A 14,315-nucleotide genomic window follows, 5' to 3' on the forward strand; every position below is an offset into this window, starting at 1 on the left:
TCTGGGATAGAAAAGGCACACAGCCACAGACAGACTTGTCCTGGACTCCTAGCAGACTGCTACAAGACTCTTTTCCACGTAACCTTTGCTACACAGCGTGTCCCAATGTGTCCAAGTACACCATACCAAGAGATTAAAATCCACAACAATTGCCTACCTTGGAAGGAGAGTGGGGAAAAGGGAAGGCATTGCTATTCCAAAGTCCTGAAGTGCCTGGCTATTCTGACCCCTTTTCTCCTAGCCAGTCTTCCCCAACTACTTTTTTCACACATTCAGCTTTATAGTTTTTCAGCTTCCTCTGTAAGAATTGTTACTGAGGGGCTGTAAGTGAATTTGCCAACCAAATGTTTTCATTACCACCTTTGTTATTTCTTGTGCTCCATCCTTTTTCTCATTCTGATCTCTTATTCTGAGTGTGTGCCTGAGGGAAGCATTACAGTAACATTGAATTCTGCAGCTCCTGCCTCTCTTGCTCCAACAAGCACATACATGAGTGTAAGACCCAGGCAGTGTGCACAGAGCAATCAAAGTTTAGGCTTTAAACTGAAAGAGGTTTAGATTAGATATTTGAAAAACATTTTTACGATGAGGGTCATAAAACATTGGCACAGGTTGCCCACGGAAGTTGTGGATGACCCATCCCTGGAAGTGTTCAGACCAGGTTGGATGGGCCTTTCACACCAGAGAAAGGTGTCCCAGCTCATTGCTGAGAAGTTGGAGTAGGTAACCTTTAAAACTCCTTTCTAAGCCAAACTATTCTATTATTCCAAGATAATTATGCAGGAGGAATTTGGATTGTGTTTGTTTTCTTCAGGAAAGTTGTGAATGTAGTGTTTTCAAAAATCATGAAGGAACAAGATGATATCCTGTGCAGGCAGAACAGTAAACATGTTCAGTCCACTATGTTTTATCTTGGAAATAAAATGGGTATGCATTTCTTTCTGCTAAGCACTTTGCATCAATAAATACTATAAGCTCTTGGCATTATTAATTGCCCTCACATTCTGTGAAGAAGGAAAACAGCCAAAGGTGAATAATCTTAATTCCCAGTCCCTTTATCTAATTTAAACAGTATTCACTATTCAGTGACCTTTAGCCAGAGAATGATTTTTCAAAAGCATTTTCAAACTCTATTTTAACATGACATCCAGACTTTCAGCTGTGCCTGAGATTTTGCCAAGCTTAGGGGAAGGTCAGGGCATTATATAAAACATACCAACTTCTTCTAGCCATGTTCCAATAAAGAAATAAAATAGGTCAATAAAGCATGTTGAAGTCATCATAATACAGATTTTGGAAATTCCTGTTAGCAGAGCACTTGTGGGTATTAACTGAAAATGTGTTTTCTTTTAGGATGAGTGGCTGCAATATCTGCTGTCACTCAGTGACTGGGAGCTTTCTCTGCATGCAGATATCATGCCCAACTCAAAAATGTGTTGGCCAGGTGGCAGTCTTGATATCTGCCTTATTAAGGACACATTGGTAAAAGGAGAAGTATGTCAAAACTCTGATCATCCTTCAACTAAACTAACCCTGTTTTGGAAGTTTGGACATTTTTCACTCAGATGTTTGTATCTAGGTAGTCCTGATTAGGCAATGACTTTGTTCCTCTCTATTAAATTAAAATGTTAAATTATTTGAGCTCTGTTTTCCTGAAGGTATTGATGGACAATAAAAGACACATAAATAATAACAAAATAATCAAATTTGATAATATAAAAAACAAATTGGATCACATCAGTGATCCAAACAGCAAAATTATTTGCTCTTCTTAATAAAACCAAAATCCTCTGTCTACTCCAGAGCAACGGAATTACCTAAAGAAAAAGAAAATCCATAAAGTGCTTAATGCTTGACTTGCTGTGGCATATGTCCTGTTATAATTATAAAATATTTCCAATTGTCACCTGCTGTATTTTCTAGCTGCTCAGCTTTTATAGATGGGGTAAGTTCAGGAAATTAAGATAGATGGAACAAAAAGAGATAAATAGTCGGTTTTTTTTTTAAGTTTCCTGGGTTAAAAGTTGCACATATTGAACTACATCCTAGGCTTATCATCCATATTTTAAAACAATGGAGAAGAGCATATAAATATGGATACAAGTAATTGATTTACTTTTATTGAAAATATTCTATCATATATTGTCCATGTAAGTAAGAAAATCCCATGTGTGAAACAGCTGCAATAAAATGAAATTTCTTGACTAAAAGAATTTTCAGGTTTTTAATGACCTTAATTTTCTATAGAATATATTCTTTAAATTCCTTCCCCTGTGATGCTTGCAGAAGCAAACCAAATGAGTAATATGTGATTAAGTCTAAAGTAGATGAGATAAAGCTGTTATAGGACTATGCATTTATTTGTTTACAATGTTCCTAACCCAGGATGTTTTGCTGAGCACTGACATGTTGGGTGCGTTGTGGGGTGGTAGTTAGTTTGCTATAACTCTGATAATTATAAGGTCATGAGATCTATAAAGAAGTAAAATTACTGCTCCTGCCAGGTGAGGATTTTTTCCAAAACAAATGTTATACTTAGCTATGGTATTTAATAGCTGAAGGAGGGAAGCTTCCAGAAGGGATCATGCAAGTCTATAAGTGTGGCCACTCCCAGCTCCTCTGTGAGAGCAGAATGAACTAAGCAAAGTGAAGAAGCAAAGTGAACTAAGCAAAGTGAAGAAGTCAGCCAGCCCCCCCGAGCATGTGGGCTATAGGCAGAAAATTTAATGCATTCTCCTGTTCTCCAGTTAGTCCCATTATTCTCCCCTATTTCTCATTACTTCTTGAAATTTAATCCTAACACATAGGAGTAGTCAATCCTAGTGGACACCTGAAGGATCAGGCATTATATGATGTGTGATGTCAGACCTTGATGAGGACAACTGTGTCCTTCCTCAGGACACAACAAGCATGTTCAATCCTTGTCTTTTTGGTGATGTTCCGGGAACAAAATATATGACTTGTGTGTTTGAGTTCTGATGCCCAAAGACAAGCTTACAGGACTGACAGTTGCAGTGCTTTTTGCAGAGTGATCAAGACTTGCTTTGGAAACTACTGACATGAAGTTAATTTTCTGAGGAAAGTCTCGACATAACTGCAAGAACCATGAACTTCTAAAGGGATTTTAACTTCCAATTAATTTGTTACAATTTGGAGACACCCCCAAAGCATATTCAGTCTGATTTCACATGAAGTCACATCCAAAATACATTGCTGGAAAATGGATAAACCCTTAAGCAGAGGAAACAAATGCAGAGCACTGTTTTTTGGTCATCAGTTATTAAATTTTAACCTCAAATGTCAGGTACTTTTTGAAAAAAGAAAAAAAAAATATCTTCAATAACGATCCTCAAGTAAGTCTTTCTTAATAACTATTGATCCTACATGCATTAGTGCCTAAAGGAGGTAGAAATGAATCTCATAAATATCAGAGAGGGAACATCAGCAAAACACTTTCTGTAGAAGTCACAAACCACAAAATGTTTTCCTTTGAAAGCACAACCAAACATAACAGCAGTTCCTCTCCCAAATGGTTAAGTGACCTTTTTCATTTGAAAGATTTTAATTACATACTATTAGAGGGTGATTTGTTACTTCTCAATATTTGTTTATAGGGACCTTTATAGCAGGAAAGTTTGGAGCTGTACTTTTTTGGTAGATTTTTCTTTACTGAAGTCTTTAAATGTGAGGTCTTGTAACCTGTATTTTTATAAAAATGACAGCTATTACAGCTGATAAAAATGCAAAAGCTATGGTACAGAAAAAAGGACATAAGTCACCTTATACCTATACAATATTTATACCTATACAATAGTTCTACCTATACAATAGTTGTACCTTTATACCTATACAATAGTTAAGTACTGGCCAAGAGCAACTGTCTGCCACTGAGTTTAAGTGCATGGCAAACATGATCATTTGTGCCTTTTTGCAGTCAAAGCAAACAACTTCATTTAAATTTCAGAGAAACCATGTGTAACAATATGCTGGTTTTCAATTTAATTGTATCATAGTCAAATAAAACCTGCAAATCTATCGTTTCCCTGGTTACAACATAGCTTTTTTTCTGTCTTTGCACATAAGCATTTAGTCTCGTAACACTCTGTAAACTGGGTGAAATTTTGCAGTGAAAATGGGGGAAAGAGGGGAGTCTGTGGCATAAATAACTTCTGGTTTTAGGCAAATTAGTAATGTAAGGATTCCTGTGGGGCCCAATGTGACCTAAAGTTATTACACAGGAAATTTAGATCTGCAAGTGCCCCTGAAAATTCAATTATAAACTCTTTTCCAGATCAAGTAAGGAAAGGCAGAACTACTGGGGTAAGAGAAGCCTCCTTGGAGTAATACCTCAATAATTCTGCTTGGTGATGAAGTTTGTATTTAATGGTGATTATTGTTGTTGTGCTGTTTCCACCCCTCCTAACCCTCCCATTTTGAACCTTCTTTGTACTCCCAGTTTTTCTTTTTAAGTAGTTCCCTTCTTTGGTCCTAACATGTAGAAGAATTAAACAAGTCTCTCCAGGCTGCTAATAAGATCAGAATCTGTAAAATGAACTGGAGGATGGAAAGAAAACTCAGTCTGAACAATAAACAAAAGAAAAAGAATTATGATGAAGGTCATAAGAAGGAGATGAATCCTCAATTACCACAGCAGCCTGGCCATGAATCTATAATAAGGGGAAAAAGAAATCCACCCTAGCATATCTCATTTCAATTAAACTCTATTATTTTTAAGTGCTGCCATAAATTTTGCCACCAGTTTTATAAATCCTGACTTCTTGCCTAAATCTGATTGCAGACTGGGAGGTATTATGTCCTCACATATTTCTATGGATTAATTCAGAAGGAGGAAAGGACTTTTGTTTCTTTTGTGGACCAAAATAAATACGATACAAAGAAACCAGGAGTAAAAGAAAGCAGCTGCGGAACAACAGAGTATTAGTGAACCTGGATTTCATGTGCTACAGATAAACTTTTTCACTTTAATGTGTCTTTCTTTAGCATGTCTGTGGTAATGTTTAGTTAGTTGAAAGGAGGAGGTGTGTAGATATGAGTAATTAGTGAAGCCCACTGGGTCTGGGATATGCTAGCAGCTCATGAACTCTTCTGTCTGGAGCCCAAGAAAGGCTTTTTGTAGTTTAAGTCAGGCAATATTAGGAAAAATATATAGTAAAAATTGATGCAAGTTGTCTTATTGGGAATTCTTCTTATATTCAAAACTTTGAATGTAGAAAGAGAACAGTTATTCACAAGACAGTCTGAAGATAATAAAGTCATTCCTTCAAGTCTTTATGGCGCCTTCTGAAAGAAACAAGTCCTATTTGTGACTTTTTTGTAACTTACAGAACCTCCACAGCACATGGAAAGGCTAAGCTGTCAACTTTGACCACTCCTGAAATGCAATAGTCTCTTAGGAGTGTGTGACTGCATTGACAAGTTTCACAGAGGAAATGGAGACAGGAGGGAAGAAGGGAGGGAAGGAGGGAGGTAGGGGAGCAGGGGGCCTGCAGGAGCTGCTGATTATTATCTAAACAGAAATTTAATTATGGCACTGTCACTTACACAGTTAATTTTATAAAGTTGCTACCTGATCCATATTGATCCCAACTGGATTCTGAATTTATTGTTTCTTTGAAAGAATCATAGAATCATTTAGGTTGGAAAGGACTTTAAGATTAGAGAGTTCAACCATTAACCTAACACTGCTATCTTCACTATTAAACCCCACAGTTTTACCAGCAAGCTTATTAACCCACTCCGAGACCTTCTTTCCTGATGGCAGGACACAAACAGTCAGGGAGATTTCTAGAGGGCATCAGGAATAACTTCCTGCTTCAAGCACTGGAATGAGCAGCTATAGTGATGCACAGATAGATCTACTTATTGTTAACCTGGAAGACATGGCTTTGGGATGTGGTAAGCAGTCGGGTTTGGATTCAAAGGGACCTTGAAGATCATAATGATCTAATACCCCTATCATGGGCAGGGAAACTTTTCATTAGACCAGGTTGCTTGAAACCCCATACAACCTGATCTTGAACACTTCCAGTGATGAGGCATCCACAGTTTCTCTGGACAATGGCTGTGGGGTGTGGAGGCCCATGAGCCTACCAGGGAGAAATCAATGGCAATGCTCTGGAAGGGTAGGCTCCAGGCATTCCCCACAATTTATGGTGAGGAAAGGCGCTTCCCCCATGGTGCTCTGCAGCACAATGTTAATTATCCCCAGTTCTGTTCTCCCCATTGGCCCGTTGTCCTTACCTACTCCTTTTACCATGTTTGTACCCCAGTTCTAGAAAGTTCTTTGTTCCCTGTTTCCCCGTTGGCTCTTGTATCCCCACCTGTCCATCCTGCCATTCCCTATTGGCTGTTACCCCTTGTCCCACCTACGTACCACCCCTGTGCCCTCAGATTATTGGTTTCTGATGCTCTGCTCTGCCCCCTCTTACCCTATACTTAAACCTGGACTCTCCTTTGTTCCCTTTCTATCCCTCGACCCTTTGGTGTGTGGATTCAATAAACCTCTGCCAGAACTCCATACAGAAGACCCTTCCCCTTTTCATTTGTTGACAAATCTGTGACAAGAGCGTGTGTGACTGCGTGATTGTCAGAGTGCCTGCCCAAACACCCTCACCTGGAGACACTTTCAGGAAGGTAGTGACAATTTACCATCCACCCACGCTGCTACAGGGGGGTCCACAAAACACTGGGGTTCAATATCCTGAAAAGAAGGAGGAAGGAGAGCAGTAGAGAACAGATCCTGGACTCTGTATTAACTTACTCATCTGTAGTGGTTTTCATCATCAAATGACTTGGATGAAGGGGCAGATGCCTCCTCAGTAAGCTCACTGATGGCACAAAGCTGTGAGGAGTGAGCAATACTCCAGAGGGCTGTTAGCTCTTCAGAAGGACCTTGATAGACTGGAGAGATGGACAGAGAAGAACCATCTGAAATTCAACAAAGGCAAGTGCAGGGTCCTGCACCTGGGGAAGAATAACCCCCTGCACCAGCACAGGCTGAGACTGACCTGCTGGAAAGCAGGTCTGCAGAGAAGGACCTCACAGACCTGGTGGACAACTAGCTATCCATGAGCCAGCAGTGCCCTAGTGGCTAAGAAGGCTGACAGTGTACTGGGGTGCATTAGAATAAGCATTGCCAACAGTTTAACGGACGTGATCCTGCCCCTTTCCCTCTCCTCAGCCCTGGTGAGGCACATCTGGAGGGCTGTGTCCAGTTCTGGGCTCCTCCAGTACAAAAGAGACATGGCATTCCTGAAGCATGTCCAGCAGAAGGCTATGAAGATGATGAAGAGACTGGAGCATCTCCCTTATGAGGAAAGGTTTAGAATTGGTTCTGTTCAGCCTTGAGAAGAGACTGAGGGGTGCCCTCATCAATGTCTGTCTGTGTCTGCAGGGTGATGTCAGAGGATGGACCAGGCTCTGCTTGTTGGTGCTGAGCAACTGGACAAGAAGCAACAGGCAGAAACTGTTGTGCAGGAAGTTCCACCTGAACATGAGGGACAGAACTTCTTTACTATGTGATGACCAAGAACTGTAACAGATTGTTCAGAGAGGGTGTGTAGTCTCCCTCCCTGGAGATATTTAAGAACTGTCTGGACACAATCCTGCACCATGTGCTCTGGGATGACCCTGCTTGAGCAGGAAGGTGGGACCAGATGACCCACTGTAGTCCCTTCTTGACCCATTCTGTGACTGTGTGACTTCAGGAGAGCTTCAGCTCAGCTTCTGCAGGAAAATAACAGCTGGGATGACATGGGAAGTAGCTAGAGGGACGGGTAGGTCAGGAAGAGAAGCAAGCTTATCAGGAGATGTCTGTGTGTGGAGGTATGAAACCCACCACTACTTCTCTTACTTTTTTGCTTATGGATGAATGATACAGAGCAAACAAAGCAGGATATCTAATCTGTTCCTCTGAAGATTGGAAAAGGGCAAGATGTCCCAGTAGCTGTTCAAGGACTGCAATCTACATGTCTCTATAGCAGACAGGGCTGTACATGTCCCTTCCAAAGAAGTGGCTTGCCTGGGTGAGGGAGGTAGAACAGCAGAGCTAGCTGTACAGGGTGGAAATTTTCCATCTTTCTTTCTTGGGCTTGAAAAGTGATGCCATCTTTTCCTTGAATCAGTTAAAAAAAAATAAGTTATACCTAAGGTGTAACTGCAAGCTTGAGTAATGATTTCCTATCCATTCTCATATCCTGGTAAATTACCAGAAGAATAATGTAATTGAACAAGAACATAATTTTGAAAACTTTTCCATGAGGTTAAAGGGAGGCCAAACCTATTTTGCTAGTGTGTGACTGCCAGAGAAACTCCACACATTGCAGAAGTTTATTAGTAGCTACAGCAGCTATGAAACGTGTTTTGAAGGAAAGCTAACTGTATAATTATTTGGCTTTGATAAAACTGCTGCTGGTGTCAGCTGTCTAGCACTAATCTTAACCCTGCATTGAAGCAGAATGTAGATAGCTTTACAGTTTTTCCTTTTTCTACAGCTTGAAATAGTGGTGCCGTTATTGCCTGATATTACTCTTAGCACAAAAAATTACTGCCTGACATAGCAAAAATAAAAATAATTTAAAAAGAAAAATAGGCCAAGTGTCTTAGAGGCTTCACTATCAAAAACTATCCACACAAGAATACAAGTCCTTATTGCCATGGCCTCATTGCAATGGTTATGCTTTAACAGTTTTTTGTTCCTAAAAATCCTAGTCCTGGAATGCCCTGCCAGAACAGCAAAGTTACTGCCCAGCTTAGCCTTGGGTTCTAGTCATTCACATGGGGCTAAAGATTTCCTTGTACAATAGATTTTTTGGTATCTTTTCTTACTCCAATTATTACACTTCTAGAAGTTGCTGAATATTTTGACCTCAGTTGCAACTGAAGCTGATCCTCTTTCTTTACATTTTATTCTGGTAATACTTACTCTTCTTTTGGTGTACTACTGGGCTTGGGGAGAGAATTTTAAGTACCAGAAGGTCCATAAATGGGAATGTGACAGTGCTTTAGATTCTTCTTCAGCTATTCTTTAAACTAGCAAAGAGATTTATGCAAAAATTAAAATACTAATCTTTAGATGATGTGGAGGTGAAACTGTAGCAAGCTAAAAAATGCATGTACAATATTATTTAGTTATCCATAAATATGAGGTGGAATCCTGTAGCACCTTTGATTTCAGGTATGTTTAAATGTGTGATGGACAAAAAACTGTCTGGAAGAGGTAGAAATGCTTTGTCTTGGATCACGAATCTTCTGGACCTGACATGCAGTGATAGACAATTTCCAGAAAAAGGACACAATTATGAGTCATTTGTCATGGGAAAGTGAGGAATGTATCATGCTGTGCTCCAACCTTCTAAAATGTCCATCTCCCATGCTTACTCATATTGAGAGTTTTCATCAAAGGAGCAGTACAGAAGGTATGCATTGGATTGTAGCGCTCCACCACCGGCCTGTTTTATGTGTTGGTTTTAAAGCAGACCTTAAACACAGGACAAACCAAGCTTTAAGGAGATGATCTATTCAGCAAAGTAATTTGGTAAAGACCTGAGGAGTAAGATGCTAAGTTGTCTCATCTCCTGTTAGTGTGTGATTGCCTCATACTTTAATATTACTTTGACTTTGGAAATTTTCTTATAATTTGTGCTACTTCTCTTTAGTTTTCCTGTTTTATATAATTTCTCACTTAACCACTAATTTTTCAGAAATTCCTAGTGAGAATTCTTATGTAGAAATTTTCATGCTGTCTACAGGTACAGTCGTTGTCATCCTACTAATCTTAAGTAGTGTGGAGTTGAGTTTTTATATATACTTATATATTCTATGTAAAATTCCAGAGACTGAAAGTTTGGATGGAATTTTGTGGACATATTTGGTTCATACTCTAAGATGAAAAAAGAGAGGATTCATGGCAACAAATTAATTGCAGCATCTACCCCTGGATGAAAACCCTGCAGTTTTCTGATACATCACAATGTTTTTCACTGCACCTCTTGTTTTTCTGAATACATCTGTGTGCTGTTGTGAAACTTATTAGAAAGCTGAACTGTTTTTCAAAGCTGGGGCAAAGGCATGCAGCAATCAATTGTTTTTTCTGTGATTCCTTTTATGTTCCCATGGTCCACTAGTACCAAGTATGAGCAAATTATGCCTTGCCATGCTTTTATGGGTAATTTTGTTTTGGGTTTTCCTTCGCCACCAAGGGTAACTTCTTGGAATTTTTTTTCCTTAAAAAAGTCTTTCTGCCAAATTTTGTCCATTGCTTTGTCATAATAATAAATAGTGATACTCTTGTGTAGCTAGAGAGAAGCTTGTCATAGATTTGATCTGGCATAACAATGTCTTGACATATAGTACAGTACACACAATTGCTTCCTCTGATAGTTAGCAACCATGGGAAAAGCTTTTCCTAGAGAGATGGAGTTTAAAGATAGCCGGTGACTTCTGACTCTGTTTTAAAGCTGGGCTGTGTAATGCTAGATAAGCAGAGGAACTACATCGCCTTTTGTTGTAAGAGCCTTTTATGGTCCAGGATTATATGGATATGCCTTAAAACCTGAGGAGCTAAGGGCCAGGTCAGAAAGACAAGTAGAAGAAAGGAAAATAATGTCATGTTTTTAAGTTCCTTGTTGCATATAGGTAAAACCTTACAAGTAGCCATGAGAAAAAGATTCTGTACACATGAGAATTATTTTGTTCTCATGAAAAAGAATGTAAGCATTTTTGGGAAGAAAGTCTTTGGCAAGCATGTACACTAGCAACTACTAACCAATGAACAGGGTAGCAACAAGTTACTAACTAAAATTAAATATTATACTTTTAGAATATCATATAAATATGAGCTGTGAACAATAAAGATTAGCTATTGCTGCATAAAGAAAAGGTGTCCTGTCTGTCTTGTACTGTCTGTCTCTACTGTGATAGTTCCTCTGTTTCCTGAATTATTCATACCCTCCAAAAGCCTCCTTTCCACTTTTTCCTGTATTTGTTTCTTTGGTTTTTAATGTTTTTCTGCCCAAAGGTATGCCTATGCCAATCTATTTGTCAGACTCCGGGATTAATTTTAAGGCTAGGAGTTCTTCTATCTGTTGGTGGTTCTTTTCCTTGTTTTTTTGTGCCACTAGTACCTGATGGTGAAACTTTGTAGTGGATACACTGTATTTTTATCCTCCTTGAAGCATTAAGGGGTAGTTCATCTGGCAAACACCTCATTCTGCCTCTTCAAGCAAGTTGTAGCTTGCAACTTATCTCCCTTATTGATGCATTTACACATGCAGCTTAAATGGGTCATTAGCTAATCATTATCTTGAATTACCAGATGTTGATTGCTGTATTAAAATTCGACATAACTTATTTGTCTTGTAGGACTCAGCAGAATTATATGTGCGTCACCAGTGAGTTGATTAGAGATGCCTTAGGCATCATCTTTTCCAAGTTTTAAAAAATTATTCACTCACAGTTTTCATATTAACTCAGAACAGGGCAAAAGTTGAAAATGAGACAGTTTTTGCATCACACTCCACATATTCTGCATCTTTTTTAAAGCCCAGTCTAACCTCTGTCTGCCTCCAATGACCCATACATGAAAGGAGCAAAGGAGAAATATTGTAATGAATCAACTTTCTCCAGACAGGATTTCTATTCCTTGTAAAAAATGATGCAAATGATAAAATAAAAAGCCAGAGTTGTTGAGCTGCTGATCTTGCCAGCACTGGAATGGCTGAGGTACCATATGTTGGAACATGTCCTGATGTTAACATGGTGGAGCTGGAGATGTTTTCTAGCAGAGGTGCAGAGTATTTCCATAGTACAAAAAATGACAAATGACATACCCTGCAAAAGTACTCTGCTCTTAGTGAATCTCTTTCTACACTGGGGATTTTGCCATCCATACATGGGCTGATTTGTTCTCTCCACTGCCAAGGGATGTGGTTGTAATTGAAAACTTATTTGTTATGCTTAGTTAGCATCCTCTCAAAAGAACAGTAATTCCTCTCAAAAGTACAGGAATTACAGTGGCCTAAAGAGCCCCTTTTGCAAAATATTTGAGGGAAGAGACAGAAGGTGGTACAGGCTGTTAGTGGTCACCACTCTGTACATAGCATATTGCACCAATTTTAGTGAAGAAATGGTGGTCTTGCTCAGCTTCCCATGTTGTGATAAGTCTTTGGTTAGGGTCCATCAGTAGAGCTGGACAAGAAACTTTGTGCCTTTGTTTTCCACAACCTTGGGTCCAGCTGGGTTTTGAGAACTGACCAAAACTTGTTGGTGTGTTTATGTCATAGATGGGAAAGATGTCTGCCAAATCAGTGAACAGCTGGGATAAACACTTCCACTAGAGCAGCCACAGGAATGTGTATACCAGGATAAGAAGATGCCTGTGTGTGCCTGTGTACAGAGTGGTCTGAGGAATTTCTGTTGTGATGATTGGTTTACATTTGTAAATTGAAGACCCAACCCCTGCCTTACAGGCTTTGCAACCTCAAATTCTGTGTTGAATTTTGGGCCCTTTGCCTCAAGAAAGATATTGAGGTGCTAGAGCATGCCCTGGGAAGGGCAATGGAGCTGGGGAAGGGTGTGGAACACATGATGGATGAGGAGTGGCTGAGGGAGATGGAGTGTTCAGTTTGGAGAAAAGGAGGCTTGGGGGAGAGGAACAGAAAGTTGTAGCAAGTGGAAGTTGGCCTTTTCTCCCAGGTAACAAGTGATGGAACAACAAGAAATGACCTCTAATCGCATCAGGGAGGTTTAGATTGGATATTAAGAGAATGTTCTTCACAGGAACTATTGTCAAGAATTGGAACAGGCTGCCAAGGGAAACTGTGAAGTCACCCTCCCTGGAAGTGTTCAAAAAACATCTAGGTGTGGCACTTAGTGACATGGTTTAAAAATGAAGATGGCAGTGCTGGATTGTTGGACTGGTGACCTTAGAGGCCTTTTCCAACCTAAATGATTTAATGATTCTTAATACTACTGAAATATACCTAGTGGAATAGCTAAAAAAATACCTAGTGGAATAAAGTTAAATATAGGATTCACTGGGCAGGCATTGGGACTGGAGATATTGGCTGAAAATACGAGAAAGACAATGTGGCAGGTGGTGGAAAGAGAAGTTGAAGGATTCTCCTCCTATGGTCCACGGTCATTTGGAGGCTACTAAGTGTTTTCATAATTTTAAAAGCAGTGAAAAATTCCCTTTTTAGGAAAAAAATTCCCTTTTTAGGGAATTTTTTGGGAGGTTTGAGAAAATTACAAACCTGACATGTACTCTAAAAGAAGCCTCTTTTGCCATTTATAATTCACTAAGATGTAATGGTGTTCACAACAAAAATGATGTCACAAGCACAAGATTATGATGAAATTTATGAGAAAAGCAATATAAGCAACTTTCTTAGTGGTAATGGGCATAACCGAAGCCAACAGACTAAGGAGGGTGGATTGCTTTCTATTCAAACTAAAATCAATTGCTTGATAGTCATGTAAAATCAATGACCAGTGCCATCAATGTCTCTGCAGCTACATGCTGAGATTAGTCAATGATTATTTCACTGGATGAGCTTTTGGAGTAAGCATAGTTAAATCACATAGACTTGTACAGGTATTTCTTTCTGCACTGCTGTGCTGAATGTAAACATAGTGATTACTTCCCGCGACTGCGCGTTACTTTTCTCGGCCCTGGTCAGCTCTCGAGCGCCCGGCGTGGGCGTCTCAGCTTTTCGTCGGGACCAGGGCTCGCTGCAGTTCCTGGGTGCTTTTGATGCCGCATTCTGGGGTGGGCTGTTGGCCGCGCTTCACCGTCGGCACGAGGGAAGAAATGAAGAGGCAGGGAATCCGTCCAAATCCGTCCGCGTGGTGGCTGGATGCTTTATTGGCTGCAAGAGCTGCGGTGGAAAAGCTGCAGCTCGCTCCCAACCTCGCACGGACGCAAATGACGCCAAGCGTGGAGCAGAGTGGGATGAAATAGGGGAGGGACAAGGCAGACGGGGAGTCCTCCCGCCCAATGGGTACAGACATCGTGGTGATGATGTGTACTACAGCGACCAATGGGAACACGGCAGGGGCGGACACGGGGCTTTGGGGTGAGTGGGACTGCAAGAATGGGGTGACGGGCACGGAATCCTCAGGAGTAGGCAGGGAGTGGTTACAAGAGTGACAGGGGGAAACTCCAATGGCAGGTAGCCTGGAGTTAACCACGGTGGGGAGTGGGGAAACCCGGGAGGTGCACGAGGGTACGCAGAACCGGAAAACTAACAAAGAAAAAACCCATAATTTGAACCCAAACCCAGGATGCAACAACT

Source organism: Anomalospiza imberbis, chromosome 4 (genome assembly GCF_031753505.1).
Source record: "Anomalospiza imberbis isolate Cuckoo-Finch-1a 21T00152 chromosome 4, ASM3175350v1, whole genome shotgun sequence".
Classification (NCBI taxonomy): domain Eukaryota; kingdom Metazoa; phylum Chordata; class Aves; order Passeriformes; family Viduidae; genus Anomalospiza; species Anomalospiza imberbis.